An 18,629-nucleotide genomic window follows, 5' to 3' on the forward strand; every position below is an offset into this window, starting at 1 on the left:
GCTCTGTTTAATTAGTTTTCTTAGTGGTATTAGTCTTTGTACTTTTTGCTACAGGTATTTGTTCATATTGTCATGTGCCAGAAAAATGTTATTATAACTTGCATTCATATTTTAACAGATATTAAACATCTAATTTACATTAAAATAATAATCAGAAAAAAAATATTTATGCATGTAGTATCAGAGATGCATGATATTAAAATTTTGACTAATGCCATTAAACCAATAATAATTTTAATTTTGAGTGCCAATAATTGATAAATGGCCAACATTAAATATCCAATATCGACAGTTACCTATAAATTAAACAGGCTCTAATACTGATATGGTGATTATATATTATGCAACCCTAAAGTCGTGTCTGAATGTACATCAATTACTTATCACGTTAATGAGTTATTATTCAAAGTTATTATAAGAGTTATCTACTGGCCTGTATATTTATGCAGGGCATGTTGGTAAGAAATTGTCTGTGAATATAAATTGAGAAAATGCTTTGGAGACCCAGACACGGCCTTGCCTAAGAACATAGACAGTGTTTTTCAACCTCTGACTTAAAATTCAGTGCATTTGGATTAAATTAGATATGGTTCGACGGGGGTCTCTTGATTATCTCCAGATAATTCAGTGTTTTTTTTATCTTGAGGTAATCCCACCACATGCATACAAGCTTCCCTGACCAGTCTAACTACTGTAGATAATTACAGACTTTCCTAGCCTTATGTCAAAAGCAGATTCAACGCATAAATTATTAATTTAGGTTTTTAGTGAACAGAACTCAAAAGCTGTGAAAAACGGCTAAATCAATCCAACAGGATGAGCTAAATCAACATGGTAGCATAATAGTGTTTATCATTCTTGATAGGTTGTATACCTTAAACCCACTTTGTAACATTGTGCAAAAACTGAATTAGAATTGCATGTATTCCTTTATAACACACTTATAATATGTTTTAATTCCTTTTAAAACTTATAACGCTTTCAATATTTTAATCAGATATTGTATATAAATAGTAAATATCAAATTTTCTGTGCCAAGGAAGAAAATTATTAGAGAAATAAGTTGAGCTTAATACTTAACACTTAATACTTTGTCGCTGTTAATGTTTTCCAGAGGGAAAAGCCGAATTTGTTAATCATGATGCATAAGCCTCTCAAGGATTTATGGAAAGTTTTTGCAGAAAGTTTGGTGTGAAAGTTTTTCAATGTTACTGTAACTAGTTTGAAGGAGCGTGTGTGTGTGTGTGTGTGTGTGTGTGTGTGTGTGTGTGTGTGTGTGTGTGTGTGTGTGTGTGTGTGTGTGTGTGTGTGTGTGTGTGTGTGTGTGTGTGTGTGTGTGTGTGTGTGTGATGGCCTTTAGGGCAGATAACACAAGTGATAAATGAATGTGGTAATTTCTCCTTGCCTGCTTTTAGCTGCCCTACAAATACATACACACAACCACACACACATACAACCGCCTCCTTCATTTGTTAAATAAAAACAATAATATAAACACGGAAATTCTTACCAAGGATCATAAATGCACAAAAGCCTGTCATCAAGGCGTGTTTTCTTCTGTGGAAACTCTCTGTGTATTTTCTTCAGCCTTCGTCTTTTTTTAATGTGTTTATTTTTTTTCCTTAGCCAAACAGGATATTACTTTTTCCTTTGCTTTTGTCTTTCTCGTTCACTCGCTTGTAATCACTCTTTCTGTTTGTCTTTCTTCTCTCCTATGGCACAGCACTGACTCACACTCTCGCTAGTAGTTTATTTGGAATAAACAGTATAATATCGTATGCACAGTGAGGTAGTGATTACTGTGTGTGTGTGTGTGTGTGTGTGTGCGTTTGTGTGTGTGTGTGTGTGTTTGCCTCTATATGTTTGGGTGATTAGAGTCTGGGTTTGTGTTTCCTCAGAGGAAATTAAGTAGGCATGGCCTCCAAAAACTTCCAAAACTCCTAAAGCATGGAAATCATATCCAGACCACAAAGGTGTGTGTGTGTGTGTGTGTGTGTGTGTGTGTGTGTGTGTGTGTGTGTGTGTGTGTGTGTGTGTGTGTGTGTGTGTGTGTGTGTGTGTGTGTGTGTGTGTGTGTGTGTGTGTGTGTGTGTGTGTGTGTGTGTGTGTGTGTGTGTGTGTGTGTGTGTGTGTGTGTGTGTGTGTGTGTGTGTGTGTGCTGTAGTTTGGGGACAAATCGGACAAAATCTTTGAAAACTTTTTTTGTATTTTTAGAAATAATGATTATTATTGAATTAGTAAAATGTTTATTTTTATTTAAATATTATGAAATTATTACCCAGAAGTGAGCTAAATCTGACAAAATTATTTTTAGGGATGTCCTTGTTCTTTTATTTATTGTAATCTTTTAGGAAAATAATTTGATTTTGGGTTAGGTTATAGTATAGTATACTGGCTGTATATAAGCACAATATGGAATGTCCCCATTAAGTGTGTGTGTGTGTGTGTGTGTGTGTGTGTGTGTGTGTGTGTGTGTGTGTGTGTGTGTGTGTGTGTGTGTGTGTGTGTGTGTGTGTGTGTGTGTGTGTGTGTGTGTGTGTGTGTGTGTGTGTGTGTGTTTGTGTGTGTGAGAGAGAACTAGCATGAACGATGATTTGTTGTGAATATGTGTGAACATGAAGCTGGTTATTTTGTCTTGAGTCACGTGTATGTTGATTTCAGAAAGACTTATTTGTGCAGTAATAAAAATGTAATAAAAAGCTGGACATTATGATATTTAATACACTAGCATATTAAAAATGTGAGTGAGAGAGTGTTTGTGATTTGCTGGGATGATTTATTTATATTCAGTCTTAAATAATATACTCGCTCTCTCTCTCTCTCTCTCTCTCTCTCTCTCTCTCTCTCTCTCTCTCTCTCTCTCTCTCTCTCTCTCTCTCTCTCTCTCTCTCGAAGTGCAGTTGAAGCATGCTCGTTTGAATACATTTTAATGCATTTTATTTGAGAACTCTGTAAACTTTAGAATTACTTTGGATTTTAGGATATCACCGGCTGTCAGCAGTTGCTGTGCAGATGTGTTGTGTGCAGTGAGGGTGTAGTGCTTCACTGTGGCCTGCAGGGTGAGCTGTGGTGATGCCCTGTCAGTCTGACAGTGTCTCTAAAGTGAAGCTTCTCTGTCAAGACTGTTAATTCTGCAAATTCACTCACTTTGTCATATGTGAGAGGTTTACAGCATGACGCACCAGCAGTCATTTCTCACACTGAGCAGTTTGTCATTTTAAATCTGTATCTCTCTTTCTTCCTCTGCTTTTCACACACAGACGCACATACACATTTGGTTTTCTATCATGATGGGGACATGGTTTCTGTTGTTGTTATACTGACTTAATGATATTTTCTCGCCCCAAACCCCTAAACCTTACCCTTACATAAACCCTTTGGCATTCTGACCCAGTCATTAAATTGGATGGTCCCCACAATGTACGTAGGTGATTAGAGGTTTTACTATCCTGTAAGTGTCATGCAGGTTTTTGGGCCAAGTGTTTTTTGAAGGCAACATTAAGAAAAAGGGATACAAGTTATAGGTTTTGTCGGGTCAGGTTGCTTTAAATTGTCTTTTTAAGGAGGTATTGTGTATTGTTTTATTAAATGTCAAAATGTCAAAACTAAATTGCATGGTGATCACTGGCTGTCCACCTTAGATTGGTTTGTTTAAAAAAATTATATTCTCTGTTTATCCCTCTCTTTGAAAGCTAAATAAAACCTATAGAGCTAGACACCTTTCACTTTTCTCTTGTCTTTTGATCACGTCTTATCTCCCTTTATCTCATAGGTCATTTACTTTGACAACTAAATGAGGACATGCTGTAAACTTCTCAATTTTTTTTTATAAAGCCTCTTATTATTGCTATAGATAAACTCTATCCCAAACTGTAATTTTATTTTAGAATAATAATTTAAAAAAAAAAAAAAAAATTCGGCACGTGCACACACGTGCTCAAACACACACACACGCACACACACACACAGACACACACACACACACACACTCACTACTTTTATCTTAATTATATTGTTCTTAGTCAGTTGCCAGTTTTTTTTAAATAATCTCTTGATTCATAAATGCTATAAATATGTAACCAGAGAAGTGAAATGAGCTAGTTTGTCTGCGCTTACTTCGGAGCCATTGGGACATTGAGGAATCTGCCTCCATAAGCTTCAGTATAGTAATGATCAGATCATATATATGATTTGATTGGCATTGGAAAAATACTTCACTAATGGAAAACTCATAAGCAAAAAACAAAACAAAATTAGTAGCCTACAGCACTCCAATATGATGCCATTAATACAGTAATACGATAAAGTAAGAATGAGAGAATTAGTTTTGCAACTGCCTGATTTTGATTGTGATTAAACAAGTAGAAGTTAAGACTTCATTATTAATATAACTAATTAGAAATGTATTACTTTTTGTATCATTTCATTAAAGTAGTAGTTCACACCAAAATGTTTATTTTTTTTTTCATGATTTACCTGTCATGGTGTTCCAAACCTGTATTACTTTCTTGCATTAAACTCAAATGAAAGTGGATGAGGTCCAGCGGCAGCCGTGGTCATCAGCCACTTTTACTGTAATAATTCCTTTCGTGTTCTTTAAACATAAATAGGGTGAGCTGGAAACTTATATTTAAGTCAGGAGTTCTCAGGAGTGCATGTGAAAGTTTTATTCAAGATTTTTTAAAGTAGAGTTAGCCTGAGTGGAAATGACAGGCACGGATTGTGTGCTGTAGGTGAGATGGTGTGAGAGGGAGGGAAGAATAGAAGCAGAAGCAGTGAGAGAGGCGTCCGAGGGCTTTTTGCTTGGGTGTTGGCAGGTTATCAGACAGCTATGAGGTGTCTGGACACTCTACCCAATGACACACCAGGAAGTTTCCTTTCCTTCCTGCTTATAAATATTAAAAAAGTAGAGCTGACAATACCCATAATCCCACACACTAACACTCTGTATTGTATATATGTGTATGTTAGGTTCTGCTATAGGTACCAAATGTCTCTGCGAGGACAGTAAAACCTGGCATCACCTTATTTGGACCAGCCATCTGTTCCCATGAGGAAAATGACTTAATAAAGGGACTAAATATAAAACAAATACATCTAAAAAATTTCAGTATGGGGGTATATGTGGTTAGGTATAGAAAGCTTCATATAAAAATCGTCTCAATTGTGTGTGGTCAGGTTTTGCCTCCTGTGTGGGGACCAATTGTAGGAAAACCCAAAGATTTCTAGTTATAATCTCAGCTTTTATTTTATTTTTAGCATTTTAGGGCCACCAAAGTTAATGCACTAACTGTACCATTTAAAGGGGACCTATTATGCCCTTTTTTACATGATGTAATAGTCTCAGGTGTCCCCAGAATGTGTCTCTAAAGTTTCAGCTTAAAATACCCCACAAATCATTTATTATACCATATTGTAAATGCCCATTTTTGAGTGGAAGAAAAAACATGCTGTTTTCGTGCATGTATCTTTAAATGCAAATATGCTGCATAAACACTGTGAAAGACCGTAAACAGCAAGGAAAGAAATTGGATGTGTATATTCAACCCGATCTCACCAAATGCGTCTATATAGCACGCAGTGTGTTTATCGTGTAATATATACGCGAAAATGAGTTTTTACGTGCATAGTATACGCATGGATAGCACATGGTTGGGTTTAGGGTGGGGTAGGGTGCGTGTGTATTATACGCTTGGGTAGGATTAGTGGTGTGGGGTGCGTGTGTATATCACGAAATTAAGTGCGTATCATATGCACGCGCAAAACTGCGTATCATATCCACGTAAAAACTCATTTTCGCGTATAAATTGCACGATAAACACACTGCGTGCTATAGAGACGCATTTGGGTGAGAACAGGCTGGTATATTAGATCAGTGTAAAGTGAAAGTGCTGTTTATATGAATCAAATAGTGTAAGAAAAACAGAAAATCACTCACTGTTCTTGACTGAATAACTTTAATAGCTTAAATAAGAATACATTTTTACTTGAATGCTGCTGTTAAATGCTCTGGCGAGTAGATAAACATGCCGGACTCTGTACAGCTCAGGCCATGTGACGTCAGCCATGTGATGTCACATATGCTAGAATCTGCAAAACTGCTTGTTCTGAGACACTGCTTATGATTTCTGGGGATTAAAAAAAAGGAGTGGGTGGATTATAACCATCATAGGGTGTTTGTGTACACACACTGCCGACACACATTTATGTTCAAAAACCATGTAAAAGTAAAATTTGCATAATAGGTCCCCTTTAAAAATGGTTACCAGCACTGAATTTTTCAGCACAGTCTAATTTATTGATATGTAATGACATTTTCATGTTTCAGATTGTAAAAGTTTCAAGCTCTTTGGGTTTTTTTATTTTATTTTTAATTTTTTTATGCTCATCAAGGCTACATTTATTTGAGTAACAAACAATACAGTAAGAAAAAGTAATTTTGTGAAATATTGTATACAATTTAAAATAACTTCTATTTAAATATTTATCATTATTTTGTCATCTATTCCTCTGATGGCAAAGCTGAATTTTCCACAGCCATTACTCCAGTCTTCAGTGTCACATGATTCTTCAGAAATCATTCTAACATGCTGATATCTTTTTATTATCAATGTTGAAAACAGTTGCTGCTTAATATTTTGGTGGAAATTGCAATATTTTTTCAGGATTCTTTGATAAATAGAAAGTTCAAATTAAATATAATTTTTTTTAACATTATAAATGTCTTTATTTATATTTTGTATCAATTTAATGCATCCTTGCTGAATACAATTATATATTTTTTTATAAAAAACAACAACAACTTTTTAACTGGTGTATGAAACTAAAAATAAAAATCCATTGTGGCCATTATTTACTTTACAGTTTTTATTTACATTTAAATAGTTTTGGAGTAATGAAACTGTATTGAATTCTATGATCTTTTCTTTGCTATTATAAACTTGATAAAACATGCAAATGCAAATATATAGCTCAGTAAAAATGGAATGGAAGTTCCACCGTGATATGAAAACAAATGTGTTTTTTGTTTGAGCATGTGTGGTCAGTTTCATTTAACAGAAAGCCATGATGAGGACGATGATGAAGGCTAGCTATCGATCATGCTACCACTAAACACAGGAACAGAGTGTATGTATGAGTGTGTGTGCATACTATTACTTGTTTATCTGTCTGGTGATGGAGAGATGGACGATGACCGTAAAGAGAGCATGATCACACATTTACTTTCCCAATTATTACTGGCACCCAGAGCAACACGCCACATCACTGTAACCTAATAGAAGAGTGAGAGGACAGAGAGAGAGACTGCAGCTCATTGAATAAATGGGACAGACACTGTTTGAGAAGGAAATTGCCTATTTAAACACTTACATCATCTTACACACACACACGCACGCACACACACACACACACACACACACACACACACACACACACACACACACACACACACACACACACTGTGACCTTGATCTGTTTTTTTTTTTTCAAATGTCTTTGAAACATTTGTGCATATGGCATAGAGAGTCTTTATGTTGTGATTTATATTTTGTATGTTTGCACATAGATCTTTGAATGTAATGTATGTGCGATTAGATTAATGTATGTGTGCTTCTGTTGGCTTGACTTTGCACAAGGTAGACAAAGAAAGAGCATGTGTTTGTTTAATATCCGCTCTAATAATCTTGATGTCAGTTTGCTATATTAAGTATTTGCCACCGGCAGTGGTTGCCACAAGCCCTGTCAGAGTCTCATCAGTCCCTGATTCTCACTCTTGCCTTCAGGGGCCCAAGTATGTTTGTGTGTATAAGTGACACTTGTCACTAACTGTCACTCAATTTGACATATTTTTTGGGGCTAAACAGGTGTGTATCTGTGTGTGTGCATGAGTATATAGCATATTTATGAATTTGTTCCATTTCTGGTATGTGTATTTTGTGTGTGAGTGAGTATATGTTTGGTGATTTTTTTTATATGTAGGGCAATGTGTATTCATGAAATATGATACTACTTTAGTCTTACCTTAATATTTTACAGTTTATCTCTTTGAACACAGAGCTAACAAAACCGTGCCATCCTTTGTAGCTATTTTGTGTCTTTTTGAGCTTATAAGACATGAATGCCCAAATGATGGTCCTGAATCAAAATCCAAAGCAGTCAAATATTGATAGAGTTTTAATACTATGCTCTAAATCATGCCATCATACATAGCCCACCTGTATGAATGCCTCTTATTGCTAAATCAATAGTTTTCTATTAGAAATGAAACCTGGACAGCCTAAAACATTGTCTTCATTTAAGGTGGAACGATAGATCAGCTGGCCTGAACTTCAGCTGAGAGTCATTAATGTCATGGCGGTGGGACTCAGAGATTTAGAGCAGCCTCGGTATATAAGCTAATAATTCTGCATTTGAGGATTTTTTTTTCCTCTTCAGAAATAATAAATTCATTGTGGTTAGAGAGTTTGCTGACTATATTAGGCTCGAAGCAATATCAAAGCACGTTCTCTAATGTTCTAGGGTTGTGGAGGATAATTTACTGCAGTGCAGACACACACGCACACACACACTTGATCTCTCATGCCACGTGTGTTTGACAGGTCGCATGTTTGATCTGTCTTAGACATGCTGTAATAGCTAGAAATGCATAATAATAATAACTTTGGGCTCTAGACTTTAAAGTTATTCATGCGCCCATGAATTGTGGAATTGTTGAACTTATTTTTAAGAAGTCTTTATTAATAACTGAGTCATGGATAACATTGGGCTAGGCATGTGTGTGGCTCGGGGCTGTGAAGGACAGGAGAGTCCACGGCTCAGGGTTTGGCGTTGCATTTGATTTCAAATTACAGTTTGAAACATTTTGGAATGCAAATGCGATGAAATCGTGCTTGTGTATTGATATGGCAAAAAATATACAAGAAATAGCCCAAAAATTATTGCTAATATAGATTTTAAAAGATGTGGACATTCATGTAGCCTACCCTTATCCTAAAGGGTTACCAAATACATTTTACTCAACTGGGTACATTTTAAAGGGGTCCTATTATGGCCTTTTACAAAGTCGTGATTTTGTTTTTGGGGTGTACTAGATTAGAATATGTTTTTATGCTTGATTGTTAAAAAAACTTATTTTTCATTACAGTTCCTCTATATCTCCAGTCTGGTTGAACACATTGCGTTCGATGAAGCGCCTTCTTCCAAAATACGAAATGTTCTGTGATTGGTTTGCTGGCCCAGTGTGTTGTGATTGGCAGCGCTTAGAGTGTGTTTGGGAAATGTCACGCCCCTTCATAACTGTGAGCTCTACTCAGATGTAAAATATTAATGATGGCATCAATTTCAAACCATTTTGAGCCCGATAGGATCGTGCTGAACAGATTTCAACAAGCACTGATTTAACAGGACGGTTTAGAGTGGTGTTTAAGAGTTGTTGTTTTTTTAGATACAATGTCATTCACCATTTAATCATATTTGTCACAAAACTATGTTAATACAAACAGTAATCGATCACAAAATCAAGGATAACTTTCCTAACGGGTGGTGAACTGTCTTACAAAAGCAAGATTTTACAAAAGCTGAAGTAAACTAAAAGTTAGCAGGCTAGCGGGTGCAAAGCTTGGTCTGTATAAATAGCTATAGCCACTACATAAAGCTTATAATTGAAACAGAAAACACAACTATAAATAATAAGACATACTTACAAGTTGTGATCCATAAACAACAGATTGTGCCAACAAAATGGGATTGGCGTTTGTACTTATAGCCTGAAAATGCCCAATTGCACATTTTGTATGCATTTGAAGGAACGAGATATATTTTCAGGTTAAAAAAAAAAACATTTTTCCTTAAGCCATGCTGTTTGCAACATATAGGCCTACTTTGTAGCATATAGTTGAAAAATATTTTGGCCAGAAAAAAATAGATCTCTGTTGCGGGGTAGTGTATGTTTTAAGCCTACTCAGACCTACTAGGCAGCAAGGAAAGACATAAGACAGTAAATAGTTAAAGGTCAGCGCCTACATATGAAATGTGATATGATATGTAATGGTGGTCTTGTCTGGCGCTATTCCCGCTGAAACGGAGAGAGACATGAGGTTGTTAAGCAGCTTGGTATATGCCTCCATTTGTCTGGCCCTCTGTTTCAATCTATCTACAGTATATGTCTGTGTCTCTCAATTTATCTGAAAATCTACACTGCCAGACTGGATGCTCATGTATTATGAAAGCTGATTGTGCATGGTCTGCTCTTGCTTGAATGATCCAACAGCCCCATAGTTCCATGTTCTTACATCAAATCAATAACACCTTTATATGGTAACAGATAAGAATGTCACGTCTTAACCTTCGTGCCATCGGCTGAATCCATTATGCTATCAGTTCTGCGCGTCTGTTGTTCTACAATTTGTCAAGCTTTATTTTAAACAAACATTGTGATAGAGGGGTTTGAGGAGGACTGGGTCAGACCTTATGCAAACTAATAGAACGTTATTTTTTTTTTTATATAAATATGCAGTTTTCTTTACAAGACCTTTTAGCCAGCTACCCTTTTATAAATATTTGCGAACAGTTTTCGAGTCAGTAAACTCTTGCAGAGGCCAAATGAAGGACAAACAGCATCTGAAACCATCTGGTGTCGTACCGTCAGTATGCTTGTGCGTGTTTGTCCTCTATGTGTTTTCGTGTCTGGGGAGGTTCAAGACGTCATGATGCCCTAGCGAAGTCCATCAATGCTTCCAAATAGCAAACTTGCCTGTAAATATTTAGTTTGGAGGAAGCATTATATGTATATGCTGTCAACACACCAGCTAAAATGCACTTTTGGCCGGTCGCTCTGTTTATGACATAAATGCACTGCATTGATAGCATATAAACGAACCCAATTTCAGATTTCCTGTCAAAGCCACAGTGTTATTATTTGCCATTGTGCTGAGAGTTTTACACCATTTTTCTCCAGTTTTGGCTGTTGGCTGAAGGAAGTGTACCATTTGACAGTCTAAGAATGTCACTGACACTGATCTGGGATCTTTTAACGTGGTTGACTTTAGTCTGAGAGGCAGAGCTTTAAGCTTTTGAACTGGTCGAGAGTCAGCACTTCTTTGCCTCTTTTCAGGTCTACTCATTCGAGTTCAGATCTGTTAAATCCTTTGCTTTAAGTTTATATCCAGCGGCAGCAGTTCCCCAGACCTTAGTCTGTGAAACGCATCAGCAAGTCAAATGCGAGCTTCAAATATTTGACACACTTTATTGAATCAGTCTGCTGTCTCATACAGAGGCTAAATATTCAGTCAGTCAACTAAGACTTATCGTAAGATGGAGTTTGCAGTTACACTTATTACACCGTAGCAAGTTAACCTTGAAAAGGGTCATGTTTTATGTTGGAGATGCAAGAGAAAATTGAGTTGACGTCTGTTCTGATAACTCTGTCCACTCGTCCGTCTGTGCGATTGGCTTTCTCAGAAATTATGTTCCCGGGGAACTCTCTGCTGTTTAACATTCAGAGAGGGAATATTTTACCTTTACCACATAGCTTATCTCTACAGGTCAGACGTGTGTGTGTGTGTGTGTGTGTGTGTGTGTGTGTGTGTGTGTGTGTGTGTGTGTGTGTGTGTGTGTGTGTGTGTGTGTGTGTGTGTGTGTGTGTGTGTGTGTGTGTGTGTGTGTGTGTGTGTGTGTGTGTGTGTGTGTGTGTGTGTGTGTGTGTGTGTGTGTGTGTGTGTGTGTGTGTGTGTGTGTGTGTGTGTGTGTGTGTGTGTGTGTGTGTGTGTGTGTGTGTGTGTGTGTGATGGAAACTGAGGTGGAAGGAGGATGAAGCCGGACACTTGAGAAAGAGAGTGTTTGTTTCATGTGTGAGAGTGACAGTGTGTTTGTGTGTGTGGTTAGCTGTAGGCAGTATTAGCAAGGTGCAGGATTGAGATATAAAAGATGAAGGCTTTGGTGGCATAGTTAATAGTCAGAAGTAAGGAGTTCAGACAACACACATGTCCACTCATGTCCAATCAATCAACACAGATCATATACAGTATAATACATATTACTGTAAACAATGATTTGTAAACTGTTGCACCAGGTGTAGGTGCACCAGAGTGTGTAACAGGGTTAATTAAGCTTTCATTCAGTATGGATTAGCTAGTTTGGTGCCAAAATTCAGTTTACAGTTACTGAAAGTTAAATAACTAACATAAATGTAAGGAAATATTTCATTAAGAAAACATTTTTTATCATTATTTCACAATTGTCATTTTCATCATTTTACAATTATTATAATTTTGTGTAACAGTAAATTATAAATTTGTAGATGTGGAGTTCACATTTTTACAGAATGTCAAATTGAGTTTGATGGGAAGTCGATGCGCTAAAATTTGCATGCTGCTTTTTCTTTTTGCATTATTTATACACGATTATAGTATTTATTAAGGTTTTTAAATAGCTTTTCAGGTTTAATTTTTAAAAAAATTGTTTAAGTTCTTGTTTTTTTATAAAACATTTAAAAATATATATTTTAATTTCACTTTAATTTATTTTGTAATTAGTTTTAGTATTTTAACTTAAACATTTATTTTGGTTATTTGCCAAGGAAATATTTCCTTATATATTTTTTTTTCAGATTTATTTAAATTACCGAAAGCTATTTTGTTAATGTTCATGATAACACTGTGTACACAATATGTAGGAAACAAATTTGGTAATAAATAAAAGTATTTTTTTTGTACAGTAAATTGAATATAAATTGAATGGATTATGGCGGTGTATGCTTTTGATTGTTTGATACAGTCGAGAAGGTCAAGACCTCTGATATGTGACTAACTAAAGCAATGTTTGGTAGTTCTTACAAAAAACATGTGAGGTTTCTTCAGGTATACCTTATTTGTAGAAAACATAAAGCACATTTATCAGTGTATTTTGTGGCTTTGATCCTATGCTATATATTTCCAAGTTTTTTAAACATAGTATAGTATCATATGACTACCATTACAAATATGTTAATCATTCCTGCAGTATAATCTTTTTACATTTTTTGAAGAGCATCACAGTAGAGGCGCTCTTTTGTAAAGGTATGACTGATGCAGTATTCATTTTGAGAGCGTATGGCAGCTGAAGGATAGAAGGGCATTACAAGAGCTTCACCGTTCTGCTCGAGCTACAGGCAACGATACATGCTGGGATGTGCAGGTGCTCTTATGGTTAGGCTGTGCTGTAAGAGCCCAAGGCTATAGGCTACGCTACACTAACCACATCATTGCCAGGCCAGGAGAGGGTAATGACTACATGTCCACATTGGCATTCTTTCTCTGCAAGCAGTTTCAGTGCCAACAGATCCACATACCCTTAAGACACACATCAGCACAAACAGTAGTCTCCATGTGGCACACAGACACACTAAAACTAGAGAATTCACACACAAAAAACTGTGAAATGAGTGACACATATTAAACAAAACACATGGAGAAATAAAACACACTTGTAATAGAGACTTTGCAGTCAGACTAATATTTAGAATTCTTTAAAAATATATATATTTTTTTCTGGTTTGTTTTCTGATTTGTTTAATGACCCTTTCTGTTTGTTCAGTACTTGCTTAGACTAATAACATTTAACATTATTTTTACATATGTATAAATTGCTTATTCATTATAATAATTTGAAATAATTTATTATTCAAATATTTTAAGTAAATATACATTTTGAAGTTGTGTGTGTGGACAATTAAACTGAAACACCGGTTTTTAGACCACACTAATTTATTAGTATGGTGTAGAGCCTCCTTTTGCAGCCAATACAGCATCAATTTGTCTTGGAAATGAAAGATACAAGTCCTACACAGTGACCAGGAGTCATTCTTCTTCCAGAACAGTGGCCATGTCTTCCTGCCGGAGGAAAACGTTTTCTGAATTACTGTGGTTTTAAAAATATTTAGATCTGGTGACTGTGCAGGCCATGGGAGATGTTCAACTTCACTTTCATGTTCATCACACCATTCTACTGTCTTGCTGTGTGTGTATTGGTGCATTATCATGCTGATACACGACACCCCCTTCAGGGTACAATGTTTGAACCATTAGGTGCACATGGTCCTCCAGAATGGTTCAGTAGTCCTTGGCAGTGTCCATCAAGCACAGAAGGGAATGCCATGATATTGCAGCCCAAATCATCACTGATCCGCCCCCTTGCTTCACTCCGGGCACGCAACAGTTGGGGTGGTAAGCCTCTTTGGGGATTCTCCACACCATAACAACAGATGTGGGAAAGACAGTGAAGGTAGACTCATCAGAGAACAATACATGTTTCACATTGTCCTCAGCCCAGGATTTGCACTGTTGGCACCAATGAAACCGACATTTGCCATTGGCAAAAGTGACCAAAGGTTTGGCAATAGCAGCCTGACCATGAATATTGACTCTGTGGAGCTCCGTGTGAACAGTTTTGTTGGAAACAGGAGAGTCGATGTGACTGTAATTCTGCAGTGAGTTTGTGGTTTTATGTTTTTTGTTTTGTTTTATGTTTTTGGATAGATATAATTCGGGTTAGTTCGTGGACATCCCTTTCAGACAACTTCCTTCATTGACAGTTACTCCTGTTGGATGTGGTTTGTCCTACATGGTGGTATACCGACATTACCCTGGATACCGTAGCTCTCGATACACCACAAATGCTTGCTATCCTAGTCACAGATGAGCCAATGAGACATACAACAACAATTTGTCCTCTTTTGAACTCTGACATATCTCCCATTATGTTGTGTGGATTGGCGTATTTTATGTACAGTTGTGATATTGCTCTGCTAATTCAACCTTCACACTCTGCTCTTACTGATGGAATGTAAAATAGATGAAGACTGGCCAACAGGCCACGCATATATAGGCCGGGAGCCAGGTAATATATATATAGGCGTGAAACTTCCAACACTATATTGTCCAGTGTTTCCGTTTTATTGTCCAACCCCTGTATATATATATATATTTACTTATTACATGGCTTGGTTGAATTCTAATGTAGAAAGCAGTCTGTTATTTATTGATAACAGACCACTGCTAAGTATAACACACCGTTGCCATGGACACGGTGTTCTTTAGCGGAAGCAATACAATCGTTTTTAAATCAATAAACTCCTTTTTACATCAATATTTTGTGTCAAATTATTGATTTATTTGGTAGGTAGCCATGTAATAAGCGGGATAATGTAGAGTGAGGCAGTTGTTATAGCGAATACAACCCCTTCAAGCTGATACAAGACCCCTCCGCTTCGCATTGGGGTCCTGATCAGCCTGTCGAGGTAGGATTCACTATAACAACCGCCTTGCTCTACATTATCACTTACTTATTAGCCAAAACAATATGACCAGTAACGGGTACGCGAATATCGCTGATCATGTCCTAACAAGGCCACATATTAAAGGACAAGTTCGGTATTTTACACTTAAAGCCCTGTTTACAGACCGTATCTGATGAAATAGAACGGTTAAGATTAAAATTTGGACACATGCTCCTGTCCCGAGAATTTTAGGTTTATTTAGCTTTTGTGGACCTATTTTGCCAAACGCGTCACACCCAGATTCTTCCGTTGAGAGCTTGAATAATAGACACCAGTTGGTGGCGATAATGCACCTTTGCCAATTGCAAGCAAACCGCTGGCATTTCATTGAATACACAGAAGAAGCAGAAGAAGAAGCGGCGGAGGAATATCGTACCTCACACAGCACATTCAATACAAGTCAATGGAGGTGGACAAACACTACGATAAAACCTGTTGGAAAGCATCTTTTTCAGCGATTTTTTTTGGGATCATATCAGTGAACACCCCTGACCACTCGGTGAGTTTCACGTCTTTGTAAACGAAAGTTTAATGTGTTTTAGGAAGGAATCTGCCAGTGCACATAGACAACCATTGTGGGGGTGGGGGGGGGAAAGCTAAATAAACCTAAAATTCTCGGGACAGGAGCATGTGTCCAAAGTTTAATCTTAACCGTTCTATTTCATCAGATACAATCTGTAAACAGGGCTTTAAGTGTAAAATACCGAACTTGTCCTTTAACCCCCTGGGGTCGGCAAACGCGCGGGCGCGTTTTGCTCGTTTTTTTTTACATAGCAGCAAAATAGACCAAGAGGTCCTTGCTGCAGCCTGTAGCACGATGACGTAGCTGGATGGTCCAATACGTAGTGGACTCTGTTACGCGCATGCGCGGTGGTGTGTTTTGATGACGGAAACAATCACACGTGCTTTGATCTTCCAAGAAGAATAAAGTTAAAGGGGTCATGACATGAGAAACCAAATTTGCCTTGATCTTTTGGTATATAAGAGGTCTTTGTACCATTAAAACGTCCTGCAAGTTTCATAGCTTAAGATGTCCTCCACATTATAAACGAATCATTTATTTAATCAAGCTCTAAATACAGCTCGTTCTGGATCCATGGTAAGAAGTGACGTCACGGTACGAAGTGACGTACCAGTGTTTGCATATGACCGCCTCCGGCAAAAGACAACTGCGCTTAAAGCGCAAGGCACTACGCTCATTTCGTATCATTGTCGCGCCCGCGCGCTCGCTGCGCGCCTCACAAGTGTTCAGTCGACGCCGGACAGCGAGTGGGTCTGTCTGTGTACAGGGAAATTACGATGCCACGCAGATGTGCTGTTCCTGGCTGTGGACAAACAACATCTTTGAATACGCTGCGAAAGTTCCAGACGTCAGGGAGAAATGGATGCACTTTATTTTTTGCGGACGTCTCAGTCACAGCAGTGTTAGTTTAAGCGTTTGTTCTATACATTTGAAGGATGACTGAGAAAAAATCCCAAAATGATGCTGGCTTTGCCAGAAAACTGTTGCTCAAAGATAAGTCCGTGCCGACTATTCTGGGCTCAACAACGACGACGCAAACTGTAAGTAATGTATTTAAAACTTTAAACTACTTTTTAAATACGCCGAATCCGCAAATGTTCTGGCTGGGGGCGTTAATAATTGATGCATAGGCACTGACGTTAGCCAATCATAACAGTGGGCGTTAACACTGAACTCTTAAAGGGGAAACACCCCCAAAACAGACTGTTTGAATCAGAGGATGAGAAACAGGGTGGGAAAAGGTCATAAATCACTACATTTTAAAAGTTTTTTGTAAAAAAAAACTATAGTAATATTATAATTGCACCTAAGGGAACATAATAATAAAATAAAAAAACCATGTCATGACCCCTAAATGGTCACTTGAGTATGCAAGCTCTTTTCCGCCACAGAATAAAACATAAAAAACTTTTTTATCTCACAATTGCGAGTTTACATTTAGCATACTGACTTTATTTCTCAGAATTGTGAGATATAAAGTCAGAATTGCGTGAAATAAAGTCTCAATTGCGTGTTATAAAGTCAGAATTGCGAGATATAAAGTCAGAATTGGGTGTTATAAAGTCAGAATTCTGACTTTTTTTCTTGCAATTCTGAATTTATAACACATAATTGCGAGTTTATATCTCCCAATTCTGACATATTTTCTCAGAATTGTGTATATAAACTCGCAATTGCGAGTTATAAAGTCAAATAAATATTATTCAAAAATATTATTATTTTTTACCTCAGTAGGCTAGTTTAATATCTCACATCTCACAATTCTGACTTACACGCAATTGCGACTTTATATCATGCCATTCTGACTATCTCCCAATTGCGTATTATAAAGTCAGAATAGCGAGATATAAACATGCAATTCTGAGAAAAAAAGTCTGAATTTCAAGCTATATTTCTCGCAATTGCGAGTTTATATCTCATAATTATGACTTAATAACACGCAATTGCGACTTTATATTACACAATTCTGACTTAATAACACACAATTGCGACTTTATATCACGCAATTCTTAGATAAAAAGTCAGAATAGTGAGATAAAAATCGCAATTACCTTTTTTATTTCTCACTCCGTGGCGAAAACAAGCTTCCGTACATGTCTTGCAGACACTGAACAGCAAGAACCTTATGTACAGATCACTGGAAAAACGAATAGCCATTAAAGAAGGAACTCTTACCAGGCAAAATATCATTAAGCACTTTTTTTTTTACATCTGACAAGATTTATTTTCTTGATGCTGTTATTATTTTTGCATTTTCCCTTGGATGTGTAGCCTACTGGTAGCAAGATGTTTACAGACCTTATTGTAGGCTACCTTTAAAATTACAGAGACAATTAGATTATTGACTCATTTTTGCTTCCACTCAACAGCAAATATGACCTGAATAAAATAAAATGGCTAATAATAACAACCCCGCAATATCCCCGCAACATTTAATTATGACAGGTTTAGGGTTGATAATGAAAATTAAAAAGGCTTTATTTTAAAATGTTCTATATACACGCATTCAAAAAAAAATACTTGCAGTGAGGACATGCTATTAATCTATCAAATGTATGTTTAAAATCATGTGATTGAAATGTTGTAAAATTAACTATTTTGTAGAGAGAAACTCGGATAACTTAGCATCCCATTTATGTAATTACTTATTCATCAACAATTACTTACTATTAAACTGTACTACTACTACTACACAGGTTAGATTAGAACATCATCTCAATACAATATTGAGCAAACATGTCACCTTTACCAGCGCAGGCGAATTATAACCATAGATAGTACGATTATAACCCA

At 36.8% G+C, this 18,629-nt stretch overlaps 1 long non-coding RNA gene across 1 annotated transcript in view; it reads right to left on the reverse strand.

Moving 5' to 3' along the window:
• LOC306996212 overlaps positions 1-18,629 on the reverse strand; it is a 1,114,438-nt gene that overhangs the window by 326,399 nt on the left and 769,410 nt on the right. The gene's annotated exons all lie outside the window — the stretch shown is intronic.

Source organism: Phoxinus phoxinus, assembly GCF_949152265.1.
Source record: "Phoxinus phoxinus genome assembly, chromosome: 3".
NCBI classification, from domain to species: domain Eukaryota; kingdom Metazoa; phylum Chordata; class Actinopteri; order Cypriniformes; family Leuciscidae; genus Phoxinus; species Phoxinus phoxinus.